The sequence below is a fragment of the Piliocolobus tephrosceles genome, chromosome 10, assembly GCF_002776525.5.
Source record: "Piliocolobus tephrosceles isolate RC106 chromosome 10, ASM277652v3, whole genome shotgun sequence".
In the NCBI taxonomy this organism is placed as follows: domain Eukaryota; kingdom Metazoa; phylum Chordata; class Mammalia; order Primates; family Cercopithecidae; genus Piliocolobus; species Piliocolobus tephrosceles.
The window spans coordinates 110,651,307-110,657,260 of record NC_045443.1 but is presented as its reverse complement, the minus strand read 5'-3'; the positions used below and the strand labels follow the sequence as shown (position 1 = coordinate 110,657,260).

Here is a 5,954-nt window from a genome sequence, read left to right as displayed (position 1 = left end):
CCTTCCTTTCTGGAGGCTCTGGGGAGACTCTGCTTCCAGACTCACTCTTGTGGGCAGGATTCTGTTCCATGTGGTTGCAGGGCGGAGGGCCCTATCTGCATGCTGGATGTTGGCTGGGGCTGTTCTTAGCTTCTGGAGGGTGCCATGTTTCCTGATCCATGGCTCCCTTCATCTTCAAACCGGTGACAGAAGCTCAGGTCTCTCTCCTGCCTCTTCTCCAGTGAATCTCTCTACCTTCAGCTAGGAAAGGGCCTCTGTTTCTAAGGACTCAGGTGATTAGTAGGTTGGTGCAAAAGTAATTGCAGTTTTTGCCATAACTGCAATTACTTTTGTATCAAAATAATAGATTGGGCCCACCTGCATAATCCAGGAGCGTCGCCCCATATCAAGATCCATGACCTTAGTCACATCTGCAAAGCCCCTTTGCTGCGTAAGATAACATACACACAGGTTCCGGGGATTAGGATATGGACATCTTTGAGGAGCTATTCCTCTGCTCTCCTGTACTCCTTCTTGCCTCCCATGAGTTTAGTGGCATTTTCTTTCCTGCTGTCAGAAGGAATTGAGCTTCGAGCTCATAGTGGTCACCTGCTGGCCACCCCATTCTTCCATTATCCTAGTCATCATCCTGGCCAAATCGTCCTTTGAGATGGAGTCTCAATCTACCACCCCAGGCTGGAGTGCAGTGGTGCCATCTTGGCTCACTGCAACCTCTGCCTCCCGGGTTCAAGCAATTCTCATGCCTCAGCCTCCCAGGTAGCTGGGATTACAGGCATGCCACTAGGCCTGACTAATTTTTTTTTGTATTTTTAGTAGAGACGGGGTTTCACCATGTTGCCCAGGCTGGTCTTGAACTTCTGGCCTCAGGTGATCCACCCGCCTCAGCCTCCCAAAGTGCTGAGATTACAGGCATGAGCCACCGTGCCTGGCCAAAGGCCTTTTTTTTTTTTTTTTTCTGAATAGCGAATAGTTTATTGGTAAGTACATGGTTTCAATGGGAGTAATAAATTCACATGAACATGAGACAATAATCAAGTCAAAAGAATAAATGCTTACCAATCATCAGAAAATCTGTGGCCATTAGGACTGGCACGCAAAAACTCGAAATCACTCAGAGGCCAAATCTTAAAGAAGATTCGTCCTTTTGTTAGTCCATATGGAATAGGTCCATAGTACCTGGAATCTGGAATCTGTAGAATTCTGTCGATTATCACCTTCTAACCAAACATGACCCACTGGCACATAACTATGGCTTTTAAAGAAATCTGATGGACTAGTGGTGAGGATTTGGTCTCCTTCCAATTACTCTTTTACAAATACTTGATTTTGGATCATTTGGGCTTTTTGCAATCACAATGTCACCTCTTTGGATACCACAAAAATGTACGCTAAGATTTTCTGCAAAGACAATATCTGAATTTTGAATGGTAGGCTCCACTGATGGTCCAGAATACATGACAACACCACTAACGTATTCAAAAGCACTATACAGCCATACTGAATAGCACAGCCAAGTCGAAAGGTTTTCCCCAGAACACACTACAAAACATAGTTCTATGTAGACTCTGCCACCATCGGCCTCGGGCCCTAAAGAACCCTGAAGACCCTCAACCAGGATACAGGTGCACCAAGGCCTTTTTATCTTGCTCTTTCAACTGTGGAATCTTTTCCCTTCTGGTCAGGGCTTCAGTTAAGCCCTTTGTGAGCCTTTTTCTCCTGGCTGAGCCTTGGCAAAGGATCTTATTTCGTAAGCACCCCTGTCCGCAAACTGAACTTTTCTCCTTTTCCTGCTGATAACTCCCTGCCCCATCAGTTGGAGCCCCACATCCCCATTCCCTCAGGAACATGACGAGTTCCCCTCTGCAGTTCCCAGCCTGGCCTTACAACCAAGGGAAAGTGGCTTGGATATGGTACCTCTTTGAGGAACTCCATCCGAGGTGAGCATGTCGGACATTGTTGCTTGGATGGGACCCTCTTGGGTGGGCTGAGTTGCTGGGATCCTCGTATCCTGCTCTCCTTGCCAGATTCTTCCCTCCAGGTCTACCCTCCAGGGTGCACTTCCCTCCAGTGCACCCAGCCCAACTCACATAGGGCAGTACAAGGCAAAGGAGAGCTTCCTTCCTCACCTTTCCCCATCTAAGGATTATCCCAGGCACTGGTGCCAGCGAATGGAACCGAGGAGTGATAGCATCTTACCTACTGTGATCTGACTAAGTTCAGCTGGAGGAGCCTCGGGTCAGAGCAGCCAAAGCCCTCCAGCGTGCAGGCTCCTTTTATCCACAACCTCTCCCCACTGGTGACCTTATTTGTGGTCAGCCGCTCACATTCTTCCTAAACTGCCCCTTTGGCCATTGGCCACTTGCCATGAGTAGTCCTGCGTCTAGTCATTGCTTCCTTCCTTTGATGTAAGTGGGGACCTGGTTGCTAGGGTAACTGGGGTGGAACTATAGGTCTGGGGTCTTGACCTTGAACTCTGCTTAACTGGATTCTTGTTAGGTTCTTGGCTCGTTTCTCTTTTGTGGTTAGGAGAATGCACACCCTTCCACATTTCTGTCCTGGTTTCTCCATATTTTGTTGTTCTCTTTGAAGTCTGTCCGGCCTATACATTTTCTCTGGAATTTGCTAACTTAATGGCTTATGTTTCTCGTAGCCAATGTTGCTCCCAAATTAAAAAAATCGATTTGGCAAGAACACATAATGGATTGTGCTCTGTGCTCTGTACTGTCTCATGCCTGGAGGCCACCATGTTCCTCCTGCTAACACTGAGATTAAACTGTGGATTTGGTACCAGGAATGGTGGCTCATGCCTGTAATCCCAGCACTTTGGGAGGCTGAGGTGAGAGGATTGCTTGAGATCAGGAGTTTAAGACCAGTCTGGCAACATGGTGAAACTCCATCTCTACAAACAAATTTTAAAAATTAGCTAGGTGTTGTGGTGTGCACCTATGGTCCCAGCTACACAGGAGGCTGAGGTGGGAGGATCATTTGAGTCTGGGAGATTGAGGCTGCAGTGAGCTGTGATTGTGCTACTGTACTCCAGCCTGGGTAACAGAGTGAGACCCTGTCTCAACATTAAAAATAAAAAAATAAAAATAAACCTTGTGGATTTGGGAGGTGACATCTCCCCACCCCATTATAGCCTTCCCCATCATTTCATCTAATGGTTTCATCCATTGACAATCTCTGCCTAAATCATTTATTTCATCATAGGTTGCAAAATTAAAGCCGTCCTCATAGGGTTAAAGTGAATTCTGGACAGAAATATTATTGTAATTAAGCATTAATCATGCTGTGCTTTGGACCGCTTCCTTGTAACTGAATGTCAGGAGCACTAGATACTGACCATTTACATCCCCATTGTTCCTATAGGATCTCTGACATTAGAATCATAAGGCTTTTGGCCAGGCATGGTGGCTTACACCTGTAATCCTAGCACTTTGGGAAGCTGATGCAGGCAGATCACCTGAGCTCAGGAGTTCAAGACCAGCCTGAGTAACATGGTGCAATCCAGTCTCTACAAAAAAATACAAAAATTAGCTGGGTGTGGTGGTATGTTCCTGTAGTCCTAGCACTCAGAAGGCTGGGCAGGAGGATCACTTGAGCCTGGGAGATGGAGATGGAGGTTGCAGTGAGCCAAGATCACACTGCTGCACTCCAGCCTGGGTGACACAGCTAGACCCTGCCAAAATCATAAGGCTTCTGTTTAAGAATTGCTTAAGATGTTCTTCTGATCCTGAGTTCCAACAGAACAGCTGATGGCAACCAGTTTGAAGACCCCAACAAAGGCACTGAGTCAGCAGTACTATGAGAACACAGTTTCTTCCTCTCCCTATCCCGTGACTTCACGCTGCACTCTTCAACCAATCAACGATCTCCACACTTTGGCCCACTCCCAAACCCTTAAAAATCCTAGCCCTCAACTCTTTAGGGAGGCAGATTTGAGGTTTCCCCCTATCTTTGCATTTGGCAGCCCTACAATTAAACCTCTTTGTCTGTTGCAACCTGGTGTCTCAGTCAATTGACTTGCTGTGTGCATTGGGCAAGAAACCTATTACGGCTACAAAATGATGATGTTTCTAATTTGTCATCTTTTAAACACGTATTAAATGGAATTCTTCCATAAAAAAAGAATAAAATTTCCTCACCAGTTATGGCTGCTCTTTTAATACTGAAATACAATTTGTATAAGAAAGGCTGGGTTTAATTATTGCCTATTCAGGGCCATTTGTTGCCAATTTTCTGAGAAAGGGTTGGTGCCCTAGCTACTTGCAGTAGTGACCCATGACTGCATGTTTCTCGATTACTGTGAACTTTTTATTCTCTTTGCTCTTAATGAATTTAAATGTCTACTGAGTGCTGAGAAGACATTGATGAGAAAGACTGAAATGGTCCCATTCTGTCTTTGTGTGGCTTTGAGCAGCTCACCTTGTTCTTTATGGTGTTTCTCATCATATACATCTCACTTGGCACGTGTTGTAAACTGCCCTTCATTTTTCTTTTCTTTCTTTCTTTCCTTTCTTTCTCTCTTTCTTTCTTTCTTTCTCTTTCTTTCTTTTTTTTTTTTTTGAGATGGAGTCTCGCTTTGTTGCCCAGGCTGGAGTACAGCAGTGAGATCTCGGCTCACTGCAACCTCCGCCTCCCAGGCTCAACTAATTCTCCTGCCTCAGCCTCCTAGGTAGCTGGGATTACAGGCACCCGCCACCAAGCCCAGCTAATTTTTTGTAGTTTTAGTAGAGGTGGAGTTTCATCATGTAAGCCAGGCTGGTCTCGAACTCCTGATCTCAAGTGATCCGGCTGCCTCGGCCTCCCAAAGTATTGGGATTACTGGTATGAGCCACCAAGCCTGGCCCTTCATTTTTCTTTAAGGGATTTAGGGCTATGTGTTCCAGTTCCTCCAGCCAAGCCCCATGGGGATAGGGGCAGCGTCTTACAGTTTCCTCTTCCTTGTTTCCTGCCTATGTATCTAGTGCAAGTTTGGGTATCCAGAAGGCCCCGGTAATAGTTGTAGATTGAGTAGATGTGTACTTAAAGTGGTCATTCTTTCATCAAGTGTTTTTTATTATTTAAAACACTTTCTAAAAATTTTTCTTGCTTTTTCTTCTCATGCTTGTTTCCTGTATTCCTCCATTTTTTGACGTCTTCATATATACTTCTTTTGCCTGCGTCCTGGACAAGAGTAGTGGTGCATTCTAACACCTAATCTGTGACACCAGCTGACTGTCCTGCAATTTAAGTCAAGTCTGGCACTGACTACCTGGAATTTGTGTAGATTCCACAATTTAAAGAGCAAAGTCCTCACCAAGTCCACGCTTCTTTCAGACTCCAGCCATACATGGGGTCCCCAGGCTACCTACACCTCTGTGTGACTTGGTTACAAACTTGGGAGTTTCCATGATTTTCCTTCAGTTTTGATAATTTACAGAATGACTCACAGAACTCAGGAAAATGCTCTACTTACAATCACCATTTTATTATAAAGAATACAAATGAAGAGCCAGATAAAGCGATACATATGGTAGCAAGCACTGGAAGGGTCCAGAGCTCAGGAGCCTTCATGCCTGTGGAATCAGGATGCTCTACCTTCCTAGTACGTTGGAATGTTCACCAACCAGGAAGCTCCCCAAGCCTCACTGTCCAGAGTTTTTATTGGGGTTTCTTTACATAGACATCATTGCTTAAATCATTGGCCATGTTAAAATTGAACTCAATTTCCAGCCCCATCACCTCCTTGGAGATCAGGGATGGGATGGGGCTGAAAATTCCAATGCTCTAATCATGTACTTGGTCTTTCTGGCTTGGTCAATTCCTCCCTTGAAACTAAGGGCCCACCATGGGTAACTTTGTTAGCATAAACCCAGGGATGGGTGAAAAGGGCTTGTTATGAGTGCAAAAGACACTCCTATCAGGAAACAGTAGAGTTTTTGAAGCTGTGTGCTAGGAACTAGGCACAAAAG

At 45.4% G+C, this 5,954-nt stretch overlaps 1 pseudogene; it reads right to left on the bottom strand.

Annotated features, from left to right (window-relative positions):
- Positions 1–944: 944 nt before the first annotated feature.
- LOC111538849 lies at positions 945–1,932 on the bottom strand (annotated as a pseudogene).
- Between the last annotated feature and the right edge of the window lie 4,022 nt (positions 1,933–5,954).